Here is a 14902-nt window from a genome sequence, read left to right as displayed (position 1 = left end):
ATAAGAAAATTTTTAGAGATTTTTTTAACTTAATGTAATTAAATTTTTTACGTTTCTATAAATTAAATTTTACAATTAATTATTAATAATTAAAAATAATTTTATACTATAATATAAAAAATTTATTATATAATTATTATAATAAATATTTAACATGGACTAAAACACTAGTTATAAACAAAAATTAACTTTTATTTTCAATAAAATATTTAAAAACTAAATCATTTTTTAATTATTTTTTTCGTCACACAATCGTTTTTAATTTTCATATAAGAATACCGATTTTGTTTTATTTTTCTTTATTTAAAAGTTTAATCTAGTAATGACCACTAATTAACGTAGTTTAACTCAAATAATTAAGTAGATAGCCAAGTTTTATAAATAGTTGTTACTAAATTCAACTTCTATAAATAAATAAAAATAAAAATAAATTACATCCATCCATAATCCATGATTTTCTAGAAAAATAATTGCTCCATTCTCTATTCATCAGATCCAAAACAAAATTCAAAAAACTTTCTCTATTAAAAAGGTTTCACATAACTCATTGTTGATTAATGGCCATAATTTCACCTTCGATTTTGCTTACACGACCTTACTAGGACATGGTTTTTGTTTCTAGTTTTATACATATATATATATATATATATATATATATATATATAGGTGAATTCTCTTAAAGACCAGTAATGCAAGTGGTGTATCTATGCACCATGAAAATTGACCGTAGATATAATAGTAAAATAATAAACGGTTGAGATATTTGAGATATTTAATTAGTAAATTTTTTATGACTAAGATTTTGAAATTGCAGACTAGTTCTTTTATTTTTTTTAATTTTGAAATTACTCCTTCTTACCTCCCTCTTCTTCCTCTTTCTAGGCTTCGCCGCCTTCCTCCTCCTCCACCTCTTCCTCCTCTGTGGCGCCTTCCACCGCCTCCGCTCTCGCGCCTCCACGTTCCTCCTCCTCCACCTCTTCCTCCTTGGTGGCGCCTTCCATCACCTCCGCTCCCGCGCCTCCACCGCCTTCCCCCCTCGCGAAATTCTTAGAATAGTGGATTTAAGCCTAACTCAACCCTACAAAACTGACTTGTAAGGTGAGCGTTGCTTTCCACTTATATACTATTTAATTGCCTATTCTCTAGTCAATGTGGGACTTGAGTTTTTCCCAATACACCCCCTCACGTCCAGCACTATTGGGCTTGTTACGTGGATAAATGGTAGGTGGCCCTTTTTAATGATCTAGGATTGGCGGGACTTGAGTTTTTCTCAATACATCCCCTCATGCCTATGGTGCATGTATCAACAAATGGTAGGTGACCCATTTTTAAGAATCTAGGATAGCTCTGATACCATCTTAGAATAATGGATTTAAGTCTAACTCAACCCTACAAAACTCTCTTGTAAAGTGAGGGTTGTTTTCCAATTATATACTATTTAATTGCCTAATCTCTAGTCTGGGACTTGGGCTTTTCTCAATAGAAATCAACAAGCTCCCCCATTTCCGTCTCGCCAAGGGATCCCTTCTCGACTCCCACTACGTCGTTTGCCTCGACGCCTTCTACACCGGCCAGTGGTGCTGGAGCCTCCCTGCCTGCGCCCACGTCTTCCACCGCCGCTGCGTCGACACGTGGCTCCTCAAGGTTGCAGCGTGCCCCACGTGCCGAACACCCGTTCTATTCCAATGCCGGAGCTTCGCTAGATTATTCTTTTAGAGGATACAAGGTACACCAAAGAATAACTTGGGTGGTTCTTTTCTTAGTCCCAACAACATATAATTGTTTATGGAATTTTAATTTCGGGTGTGTTTTTTGTCCAGATTTTGTTTTTGGGTGTCAAAAAACGAGAACTAGACCAACTACTCCATATATTAAGCCTAGAAAAACTATATTTTAGAAGAAAAAAATTCTATAAAGTCCAAAATAAATTCAGCTCAACTCCATCTTCACACATATATGGTCTGGGGGCTCTCGGGTTTTGGGTTTCCACTTGGTTGTTAAATTTTTGTTGGCTCACTTGCTGTTAATCAAACACCACCCACACCAGAGTAGGGTAAGGTGCCTCTTATTTACAAACCAAATAAAATTTCACGAGGGGGGAAGGCGGCAGAGGGGCGGGAGCAGAGGCAGTGGAAGGCGCCACCGAGGAAGAAGAGGTGGAGGAGGAGGAAGGCGGCGAATCCCAGGAAGAAGAAGAAGAGATAGGTGAGAATAAGCAATTTTAAAATAAAAAAAATAAAAGGACTAGTTTGCAATTTCAAAATCTTAGTCATAAAAAATTTACTGATTAAATATTTCAACCGTTTATTATTTTACTATTATATCTACAGTCAATTTTCATGGTGCATAGATATACCACTTGCATTACTGGTCCTTCAGAGAATTTACCATATATATATATATATATAAACACATATTTGAAGGGGGTTTTCTCAATGATTGCATTATGTGTTTTTGATCTTCTATATGATTTCTTATCATTCTATTTGATGTTTTGTAGTTGTATATATCTTTAATTTCGTGATTAAACCTATAATTGCGAAGTTTGGATTGCTTATAGGTTCCGTAGGAACCCTAAATATTGTGTTAGTAGTTAATAGAAATATGTAATTAAAAATGTGAAATTGATGCTGGATTTAAGCAATTGATGACATAATAGAGTAATATTAAGTTTTAATTGTGATTTTTGCAGATTGGATTGAAGCTTTAGAGTTTGAAATTCGTAATGTGGGATCTTCGCTTAGGACACCATTTGACAATGTTCCTGCAAGGTTTTGCATCGGGCATGACCTTAGTCACGTCGAGTGCAAGTGTGACAAAAAGGTTGCAGTCTTCTCTATGTCTAGCGCAATAATCACCACATCAGGCTTGGTATTGTTAGAATCAAATTTTGTGATCTTCATAAGAATTATAGTCCTAGATGTTAGATTTCAAATGGCGTTTGAATCACCTAAAAAGGAGGTCTAAAAATTAAGTTATGATCAAATTAGTAAACGAAGGTCACACTATCATATTTAAGTTGAAACATTGCAATTTTGTAATTTTTAAAAATCAATATCAACTTGATAATGTGTATATAACTCTAGATAAGGTGTTTGGACCACACGACCTCTTAAAAGATTAAGTTATAGAAATATAGTTCATGAATGGTGATGATAAATAACTTTACCGTTTAAATACTTGATCTTATGAATGGTTTGAGGTATCTATGTCAATGTTTATGAAATATAAATCATGGGAGAAAACAAGTGTAAATAAGTTATGATATGAGTTAATTGTTTACTACTTGAGGTGTTTTGTGATAACGATGTCTAAGGACTTAATGTGTGATATTGATGAGACTGTGAGACTTGTTAAGTTATTGATTTAAATGCTTAGTGTTGTTGATCTCTTAGTGACTATGGTTAATATCTTAACATATGATTAGACAATTTCATAATGATTTTACCTTGAGGTATATCTAATGATGTTGTGTAATTATTGTGTTTAAACTACAAACATGTGTAATCATTGTACTAATTAATATTGGTACGTTGTTGTGGTATATGAGTATGATGTTGACATAATTTTGAGCTATGTAGGAAGTGATTGAAATGCTCTAGTATTGATACAATTGATGTGTATAGATCCTATGAAAGTCATATGATGAGAAGCCTAAGCAAGACTTAACTATCATGTGATTATGAATTGAAAAGAGATTTAACGTAAAATTGTGGATATAAATTGTTATAATATGATAAGACATTGATTTATGACATGCATCTTACACATAACAGTTGAGCCTTCACAAACAATAATTGACAATTGATTTGACTAGCGTCACATGCATATGCACCTTGAAGTCTATGTCCATTGCATCATATGCATATGTATACAAGTCAATTTATGTGATGACTTGTATTAATTATATGATTTATATATTATCAATTGAATTGTATTTTTTTGTATCAATATATCAATATCAATAATCTGTTATGATTTACATTTGTCTCTTTGCTTGTGTTTGGCTAGCTGATTATATTTTACGCCATGAGCCATAGTAGAATGTTTCTCACTCCCTTTTTTTTGTATTTGACTTTATTTTATATTTTTGCAGGTGATTTACATCACGAGGTTAAAGATGTTGCCAATGAGATCTAGTATTTGCAAATGAGTTTATGTTTTGATAGTATATGACGTTGAGACAGTTGGAATTTATGTTTCTTTTAGTTATTTTTTTCAACAATAGTTATTTTAATATATTAGATTTCATTTAGATATTAATTGATTTTGTTTTGTTAGAATGTGATACTCTCTATATTGAACACGATAATTTTTTATTATAATAAATTTCTTGCTTCAATTTTATTTATTTCGACTGTTAGGGTATGTGAGGGAAAGGATGTTGCATAAGGTTAAGAATATTCGATTCTATTTGAATTTTATAAAAAGATAATGCTTATGAATATGATCTTATCAGTTGCATACAATTTATATATGCAACAAAATTATTTTGTACAAGAAAACCCTGACATTCAACTCTAACCTTAATGAGATAAATTTTTTGTTATAAATTGAGAAAGTTCGTATTTTCATTCATTTCATGCTAAGCTCTTATACTCTCATTTCCTTCATACTAAGCTTAAATTCCTTTCTCTTTTCCACAATACTAAATTTAAAGTTATTATAAAATTCACTTGTCTTTTTTTAATTTTTTTTTCTTTCTTGCTTCCATGGTCGAAAACTTCAAATTTTGGAAATATCATATTTCCTTTTACATGAACATGAAGACATCATGTGCTATCCATATATCATCTAAGTTCACCATACATTGCCTATGACCAATAACTCTGACCCGCAACCAATGTTTTGCCCCTTAGCCAAATTTGATTTAACAAAGATAAATTTGTATTTCTTAATCAATAATTATATATATATATATATATATATATATATATATATATAACATGTCACTTGCATACCATTTATATATTTTAGAAAAGGAAAAAGTCTAATAGGTTGCTCCAACCTCAATATGGCATGATTTTATCATCTTCTCATTCATTTTATCATAAGCACTTGTTCTCGTTTCCTTCATACTAAACTTAAGTTTCTTTCTCCTTTCCAAAATACTAAGCTTAAAGTTATCATAAAATTTGTCTTTTATTTTTTTCTCCCTTGCTCCCATTTAGTGGCGGAACTTGAATAAGAAATTTGGAAGTGCTAAATTATTTTTTTTATATATAAATTAATTTTTTACTAATTATAAAAATAATAAAAATTTTAATTTTCTTTATTCAATTTTTTTAATTTTATTTCAATTAATAATATGATAATATACAAATATAACATATATATATATATATATATATATATATATATATATATATATATATATATATATATATATATATATATATATATATATATATATATATATATATAAGAATTTTGAAAAGTTTGGGGGAGCTCCCCCCAGTCACAACGAAGTTCCGCCCCTGCTCCCATTATTGGAAGTTTCAAAATTTGGAAGCATCATCCTTCTACATTAACACGAAGATGCCATCTGTTGTCTAGACATCATCCAAGTTCACCATACATGATCTAACCAAGTAATAATTCCAACCACAACCAATGTTTTTCCCTTGGCCAAATTTGGTCCAAAAAAAGGTAAATTTTTATTTCTTAATTAATAGTTTTTTTTATATAATATTAAAAAAATATTATTTGTTATTTATTTTACTTTGATGTAACAAAGATAAATTTTTATTTCTTAATCAATAGTGTTTTGTTTTATAAAATAACTAATGACTTGTATACCATTTATATATTTTAAAAAAGACGAGTCTAATATGTAACTCTATCTTCAACAAGAAAAGATTTTCGATTATAAATTAAAAAGACTTATTTTCTTATTCATTTCATACTAAGTTCTTATTCTCGTTTCCTTCGTACTAAACTTCAATTTATTTCTCTTATTCACAATACTAAGTGTACTATCCGTACCGCAAAGCCGAGTTCGAGCTCGGCATCACAGCGCAGATTGACATCAGATATGTGTCGCGCGACATCGGCCAAGACAAATGCCCATCATCTGAACAGGTCACAACTGACCTCAAGCCTAAGGCCCAGACAAATCCTAATTCACACTAAAGTACGTGCATTACTTATACGAGACCATACAACCATAAACACTAACTTTAGCATCGGAGTCTCTTTTGCAGGTACCACCCTCACCTTGGAACAACAAATGTATCCAGCGAAGGAGGCTCACCAATCTTGCCCAGAAGATCGTCCCCTACGACCAATCTCCGGTAAGAACATTTGGCGCCCACCGTGGGGCCGATCAAGACATCTCTTATCGGCCACACTTATGGTTTTCACCCGAAGCCATAGTAGACGAGCAATAGACGACCTAGATCACGCAACAAGAATGAAAGGTGAAGCAGCATTGAGGAGACTGATCGAGCAGGTTGATCAAATGCGGCAACAACATGCCGTCGACCTGAAAAACATTCGTGCCAAGCACGAAGCTGACCTAGCAGCGCTACGCGTTGAGAATGAGCGCATTCACGCTCAGCTTCCTCAGCGCCCTTCTGATCAACCCCCTCAACCGAGTAATCAAAACGAGGAAGAGGGGCACTTGGTTTCCCATCCACCAACTGCACCCAGGGCGGCGACCCATAGGTCTACTATTCATCAGTCACACGTACCGATGAATAGGTCAGACCACGAAGTTAGCAATGCACCTGCCCAGGCTCCAGGACATAGGGCGAGCATCCACCGCCATCCTTTTGTAGACGGCATCATGGAGACGCCCCTTCCTTTTGGATGGAAGCCTCTCAACATCGATCGTTACGATGACACTACTAACCTAGATGAGCACGTCGATCTATACGTCACACAGGTAAACCTATACACTAATGAGGATGTTATTCTGTGTACGGTTTTTCTGACCTCGCTCAAGGGAGCAGCACTTGCCTGGTATACTCAATTGCTGGTGGGATCAGTCGATAACTTCGACACTCTGGTAAGGTGATTCACGGCGCAGTATGCAACGAGTCGACCTCATCACGTCACGTCCGCCGCCTTGGCCAGTCTCAGACAGGGCGACAACGAACCACTAAGGGCGTTCATGGAGCGCTTTGCCAGCATCTCGGTCAAAATCTGAAACCTAAACCCCGAGGTCGTCCTACATGCCATGCTTATGAAGCTCAAGCCATGACCTTTGATTGACAGCCTGTGTCAGCGATCTCCCTTAGACATGGACGAACTCCGTGCCCGAGCTGTAGGGTACATTCAGATGGAAGAGCACTCTGCTTTCCGCAACCAAGTTCGAGGGAAACCATAGATCAAGCAAGAACATGGCCATAAAGATAAGATGAAAGTCACCAACGATAGCCAATTCAAGAAGGCTGCTAGGGCAAACAAAGGAGGGAGGTATGACTTCTACACCCCCTGAATGCGCCCCGAGTACACATCCGGGAGGAGGCCAACAACAACAATCTGCTCACTCTACCACCACCTAGACACACTCCCAACAGTGCAAACAAATCCAAACATTGTCGATACCATAGAAACTATGGTTATACAACCGAGGAATGCCGCACACGTAGAGACCGCATCGAGGAGCTCGTCTAAGGAGGGCACCTCGGACAATACGTCCAACGACAGCAATCTCACACAGGAGGTTACCACGAACGAGGACGAGGGCAAGGTTGAGGTTCGGGCACTCGCACAGACCAACCCTCTGGATCTCAACAAAACACTGGCGGCACGGTGCATGCTGAGGTAAGTCAGGATACAGGATCAGCTCCCTTACGCGGAGTTATCAATACAATTTCAGGTGGCTTCGCAGGGGGAGGCTTCAGTAGCTCGGCATGCAAAAGGCACTTGCGAAGCATCAACAATGTCCACACTGACACCTCGGCCCCACACCGCAACACTCCACCCATCACCTTCACAGATGACGACTACACCGGCGTTTGCCCAAACCAGGACGATCTTATGGTCATCACCGTGGAAGTAGCAAACTGGGAGGTCCATAAGACGCTTATAGATCAGGGAAGCTCAACAGATGTCCTATACTGGCTGACGTTCCTAAGGTTAGATATCCCTCACTCCCTCATTCAACCTCACACAGAACCCCTAGTTAGTTTTGCAGGAGAGTGAGTTCACACTCGAGGGTACATAGATCTGCTGACAACCTTTGGGACCCCTCCTGACTCAAGGAGAATCATGGTCATATACCTCCTTGTTAAGGCCAATACATCATACAATATCATCATCAGAAGGCCGACGTTGAACCAACTTGGAGCCGTGGTGTCTACCACGCATCTAACGATGAAATTCCCAGGGAGTAATGGAAAGATCATCTCAGTCAGGGCCAACCAGAAGACGTACAGCTCGGCAATGTTATGCCGAAAGCTTGAAGGTATCGCCATCAGAGGAGCGCCACAAAGGTGACCCCCTACAGTAGCTCACATAGCCCAGGTTGATATCATTGACCTGGATCCAAGGTCGGAATCCCATGACAAACGACCAAGCCCCGTCAACGAGCTCGACGACCTTCAAGTCGGCAAGCTCCTTGGATAGGGCACGAAGATAAGCCGGCAGCTGAACCCAGAGTTGCGATAGCGGCTCATAGAGGAAATCTGTAAAAATAACGATCTTTTTGCATGGTCGAGTGCCGACATGCCAGGTATTGATCCTAACCTCATCTACCACAGGTTAGCCATCCACAAGGAAGCAAAGTCGATTGCTCAAAGAAAAAGGAAAGTTAGAGGAGAAAGACGCAATGCCATCATCACCGAGACACAAAAGCTGCTGAACGCGGGCTTCATCTGCGAAGTTAGATACACCACGTGGCTGGAAAATGTGGTACTAGTAAAAAAGAACTCGGGGAAGTGGCGCATGTGTGTCGACTATATCGACCTCAACAAAGCATGCCCCAAAGACTCGTACCCCCTACCGAGTATCGACAGGTTGGTTGACGGCGCCTCCGGCCACACCCTCCACATCTTCCTTGACGCATATTCCGGGTAGAATCAGATCATGATGTACCCACCAGACGAGGAGCACACAACCTTCATCACCGATCACGCTAACTTTTGCTATCGAGTGATGCCTTTTGGCCTCAAAAATGCCAGAGCCACTTACCAGCATCTGATGGATAAGGTCTTCTAACACCAAATTGGGAGAAACATGGAGGTATACGTGGACGACATGGTCGTCAAAACACTATCAGTTGAGGCTTATGCCGCCGACTTGGCTGAGGTGTTCAGCTAGATCAAAAAACACAACATGCGCCTCAATCTAGAGAAGTGTGTCTTCGATGTCTAGGGAGGTAGATTCCTTAGCTTTATGATCACTAGTAGGGGTATTGAAGCCAACCTAGAGAAATACAAAGTCATCCAGATATAGAGTCCCCAGACTGTCAAGGATGTCCAACACTTGGCAGGAAGGTTAGTCTCTCTCTCCCGTTTCATCCCCAAGTTGGTAGAGAAGGAAGGGCCCATCTTCACCTTGTTGTGGAAGCTAAAGAACTTTGAGTGGATTGAGCAATGCGAAGAAGCTTTCAAAAGCTTCAAAGTTTTCCTCACAACTCCACCAATCCCTCAGAGGCCGGATCATCACACCGACCTCCTTCTTTATCTGGCCATGGCAGAAGGCACAATCAACATGGTAATAGTGCAAGAACACCACAAGGTGCAAAAGCCCATTTACTTCATCAATCGAGTCCTTCAAGACACAGAAAAATGAAATCAAACGATCGAAAAGCTTGCACTAGCACTCGTCACCGCAACTCGGTGTCTCTGACCCTATTTTTAGAGCCACCAAGTGGTCGTCAAGACCAACTACCCAATCAAGCAGATACTGAGGAAGCCAGAACTCGTCGGGCGCATGATAGCATGGTTAGGGGAGCTATCCGAGTTTGGCATCCAATATGAAAGCTGAGGCCCCTTGAAAGCTCAATGCCTAGTAGATTTCGTGACCGAACTCACCCCAACCTCGGTTGAAGAACAACAGGTATGGACTTTACACGTCGATGGATCCTCCAATTCTAAAGGTGGTGGTGCAGGTATCATTTTGGAGGGACCAAATAAAGTCACCATAGAGCAATCTCTAAAGTTCGACTTTAAAGTCACCAACAATCAAGTAGAGTATGAGGCGTTACTTGCGGGATTGAGGTTGGCTCGTGACCTCGGAGCACAACGGGTGAGTTGCAACAGCGACTCAAAACTCATGGTAGAGCAACTTAGTGGGGCATACCAAACCAAAGATACCCTACTACAGAGGTACTTTTATATAGCATCCTAACAAATCTCATCCTTCGATGAATTCACCATACACCATGTGCCCCGAGAGCAGAATGCCAGAGTTGATCTCCTGTCCAAACTCGCCAGTACGAAACGCCCCAGGCAACATAGGACCATCATCTAGGAGACCCTAAATTCACCCAGTTTAGACGAGAAAGTCATCAACACTAGTGACAGTGAAGACCAAGGATGGATGACGGGCATTTGGAACTACCTAAAGGAGGGAACTCTACTCGAGGATAAGGATGAAGCTCGGAAGATGAGGGTAAGGTCAGCCAAGTTCGTCATCGTTGGAGATGAACTATTCAAACGCGACATCTCCACTCCTCTGCTGAAATGCTTAGCAGAGCCCTAAGCCACCTACGTCATCGAGGAAATCCCCCCGAGGGATATGCGGCATGCACTCTAGGGCACGCTCGATGGCGACCAGGGTGCTCCAGGCAGGGTACTATTGGCCCATACTGAAGTCGGATTGTCAAGACTATGTACAAAGTGCAAGGAATGCCAACAATTTGGCAATACACATCGACAACCACCTGAAGTCCTCCATAAGATGACATCACCGTGGCCCTTTGCCTAGTGGGGAATGGACATCCTCGGACCATTCCCCCCGCGAAAGGCCAACTCAAGTTCCTCCTTGTAGTAGTTGATTATTTCACCAAGTGGATTGAGGCATGCCCACTCGCGAAGATTACCGCCGAGAATGTGCAAAAGTTCACCTGAAAGAGCATTATTTCCAGGTTTGGTCTTCCACATTCCCTTGTCACCGATAACGGCAAGCAATTCATCACGCAGAGCTTTGAGGACTCACTACAAGAAAAATGTAAATTTCCGACGGAAAATTTCTGACAGATATGGATCCGTCGAAAATTTCCGACAGATTTATATTTCTGTCAGAAATTTCCGACGAAAATATAAATCCGTCGGAAAATTCCGTCGAAAATTTCCGACAGAAAAATAAATCCGTCAGAAATTTCTGCCGAAAAATTTTTGACAGAATTATTCCGTCGACGGAATTTTCCGTCAGAAATCTTATTTTTAATTTATATTTTTAATTTCTTTTTTTAATTTCTTTTTTTTAATTTATTATTTTTAATTTATTATTTTTAATTTCTTATATATATTTGTAGTATTAAAAATTTTATATATCTTTTAAAGGTATAAATATATATTATAATTATTTATTACAAGTTTTTTATATCTACGATTAATATTAAAGATGAAAATAAATTAGGTTATACTATATTTTATTATAATTTACTTGGTTTGAACCTAACTTTCTTTAAAAATATATATTTTAAGTGTGACTTATTTATCTATCATAGATAATTTTTAAATATTTGGGTAGAACTACAATCATATAGACTTATTTTATAATAATTTAACACTATTAAAAATATAAAAATCTATATGTTAAATTTATAAAAATAAAGTTTAATTTATTTATGATATAAATATGTTTTTAATATCTAATATATATTTTTAGATGATAATTTATTTTCAAATATATCTTATAATAACAATTCTAAATGGAATATAAATCTTATGATTTTTCTTATTTTGATTTTTTTAATCAATGTATACAATTTTACTATTTTGATTTTTTCAATCAACGTATACAATAAATAAAAAACACAAAAGAAAAACATGCATGCTACAAATTTTATTTTATCAAAAAATTATTTGTTTTAATATATTACATTATATATGTGAATATTAAGATATATATATATATATATATATATATATATATATACACATATATATATTAAGGGGTTATAATTATACCGGTGTAACTTTTACTAAGTATTATGCCGCTCTATAACTTTATATTAAATGTGAATTTTGTAAATCCAACTGTTAAATTGAAAGTTCATATCACTTTATACGTGTATATCAAATTTTGTTAAAATTGAACAACAACTGGAAGATAATCCAAGTGTTCATATTTTAGTGTATTTTGAAATGAATATATTACATCAATTTTGTTGTATAAAAATGAAGTATCAAATCATCTTGGATTAATATAAAGTTTTGTATATATAATCTATAAGAGATATGAACTTTCAATCTAACAGTTGGATTTACCAAATTCACATTTAATATAAAGTTATTGAGCGGTGTAATACATTGTAAAAGTCGCATTTAATATATATATATATATATATATATATATATATATATATATATATATATATATATATATATATATATATATATATATATATATATATGAGGGGGGTTATAATTACAATGGTATAAATTTTACTAAGTGTTACACCGCTCAATAACTTTATATTAAATGTGAATTTTGTAAATTCAACCGTTAAATTGAAATTTTTTTACTCTTAAATCATATATATATATATAGACACACACACACACACACACACACACACACACACACACACACACACACACACACACACACACACACACACACACACACACACACACACACATATATATATATATATATATATATATATATATATACATGAGGGGAGCTATAATTACAATGGTATAAATTTTACTAAGTGTTACACCGCTCAATAACTTTATATTAAATGTGAATTTTGTAAATTCAACCGTTAAATTGAAAATCTTTTACTCTTAAATCATATATACAAAATGTTATATTAATCGAAGATGATTTTTTATAAAACAAAATTAAATCTGTCGAAAAATTTATATTTTTGATGAGAAAATTTTTGTAAGAAAAGTTATATTATTGATAGAATATTTCAGACAAATTTATATTTGTCAAAAATGTAAGAACTGGTTTTAAATTTGATATGAAAATATTATGATATAATTAGATAAGATTTTAAGTTAGTATTTTATTAATGGTTGATAATTAAAAAAAAACATGGATAAATACATTATTTGAATTTTATATGTTTGATTTAAGATAACTTACAAAATAACTCTTGGTAAAGTTATTCCGCTCAATAACTCATGGTGTGTTGAATTTCATCGATCCAATTAATTGTTAAATTAAAAGTTATTAAATTTTACTAATAATTAATATAAAAATTAATTAGTTTTGGAATAAATTATTTGCTAATTAACAATATAATTGAAATATTAATTATTTTAAATTATTTAACTAAAATCTTATTGACAATTTACTATATGATCTTAATATTTTTGTATAACTAATATCTGGTTTTAAATTTAATATGAAAATATTATATATAATTAGATAAGATTTTAAGTTAGTATTTTATTAATAGTTGATAATTAGAAAAAAAAAATAAGGATAAATACATTTTTTAAATTTTATATGTTTGATTTAAGGTAAATAAATATATTAAATTAATTAATAATTTATTTAAAATATTAAAATTTAATTTATAAGTATGTAATAAATAAATATTTATAATTTTATAAATTATATTATCATTATAAATTATAAAATTAAATAATTTAAATTATAATATTAAATAAAAATAAGTAGATGTTAATTATAAAAGTAAGTACATATAAATAAAGAATAATTAAATATATTATTATTATTATTATTATTATTATTATTATTCGTAATATAAAATTATTATATATTATTATTATAGTACAAATATGAGATTGTATATTTGAGGATGACTTAAATGAATTAGTTTGTACAAGTTATACTGACAACATACATAGACATTTCGGTAGCTTACTCATCAGAACTTCACAGTTAAGCGTGCTTGACCTGGAGTAGTACTGGGATGGGTGACCTTCTGGGAAGTCTCCCAGAAATTGCACAAGTAAGAATAAAACACGCTAAACAGTGAAATATTGTGAAATAGAACCTTTGAGAGGCCAAATATGAGAGTTGTTACATTAATAAATTTATTAAAATTAAAAAAAAAATTATAATTTCCGACAGATTTTTCCATCAAAAAATTTGACAGCAATTTCCGACGGATTTTTCTGTCGAAAATTTTGACAGCAATTTCCAACGGATTTTTTCGTCAGAAATTTCCGACGGTCGGAAAATTCCGTCGGAAAAATTATTTCCGATGGATTTTTTTTTCCGACGCCACTTTTTCTGACGGATTGAAATCCGTCGAAAATCCGTCGGAAAAAGCAAAATCCGTCAGAAATTTACCTATTTCCGTCAGAAATTTCTGTCAAAAATCAACATTTTTCTTGTAGTGACTTCCTCCTAGAACTCGGAATCAAGCACCTTCCAACCTTGGTGGAACATCCCCAAACCAATGGTCAAGCTAAAGCCACAAACAAGGTAATCCTCCGAGAACTCAAGAAGCGGCTAGGAAGCGCCAAAAGACAGTGGGTCGATGAGCTCCCCAGTATTCTCTAGGCGTACCACTGTACCCCTCAATCAACAACGCAAGAAATGCCTTATAGACTGACCTATGGAGCCGATGCAATGATCCTAGTGGAGGTCGGTGAGACGTCTCATCAGCGTCATACCTTCGATAGTGAGCAAAATGCTTAAGAAACGAAGGCCAACCTTGACTTGATTGACGAGCTCAAAGAGGAAGCTTGGATTCATGAAGAAGCCTGCAAACTTCGAGCCTCCAGAAGATACAACACACGAGTCTGACCTCGCTCTTTCCGGGTCGGTGACCTGGTGTGGCAGCTACTAGGCG

At 35.4% G+C, this 14902-nt stretch overlaps 1 long non-coding RNA gene across 1 annotated transcript; it reads left to right on the top strand.

Moving 5' to 3' along the window:
* The first annotated feature begins 1457 nt into the window (after positions 1 to 1457).
* On the top strand, positions 1458 to 4257 carry LOC114916778 (uncharacterized). Its single transcript, XR_014431416.1, has 4 exons — positions 1458 to 1726; positions 1821 to 2205; positions 2693 to 2823; positions 4097 to 4257. It is a non-coding gene; the product is annotated as an uncharacterized LOC114916778 (long non-coding RNA).
* The last annotated feature ends 10645 nt before the right edge of the window (positions 4258 to 14902 follow it).

Source organism: Cajanus cajan, chromosome 2 (genome assembly GCF_000230855.2).
Source record: "Cajanus cajan strain Asha chromosome 2, NIPB_CcT2T_4, whole genome shotgun sequence".
Lineage (NCBI taxonomy): Eukaryota > Viridiplantae > Streptophyta > Magnoliopsida > Fabales > Fabaceae > Cajanus > Cajanus cajan.
Note: the sequence above shows the minus strand (reverse complement) of the source record. Positions and strands in the feature narration are given on the sequence as shown.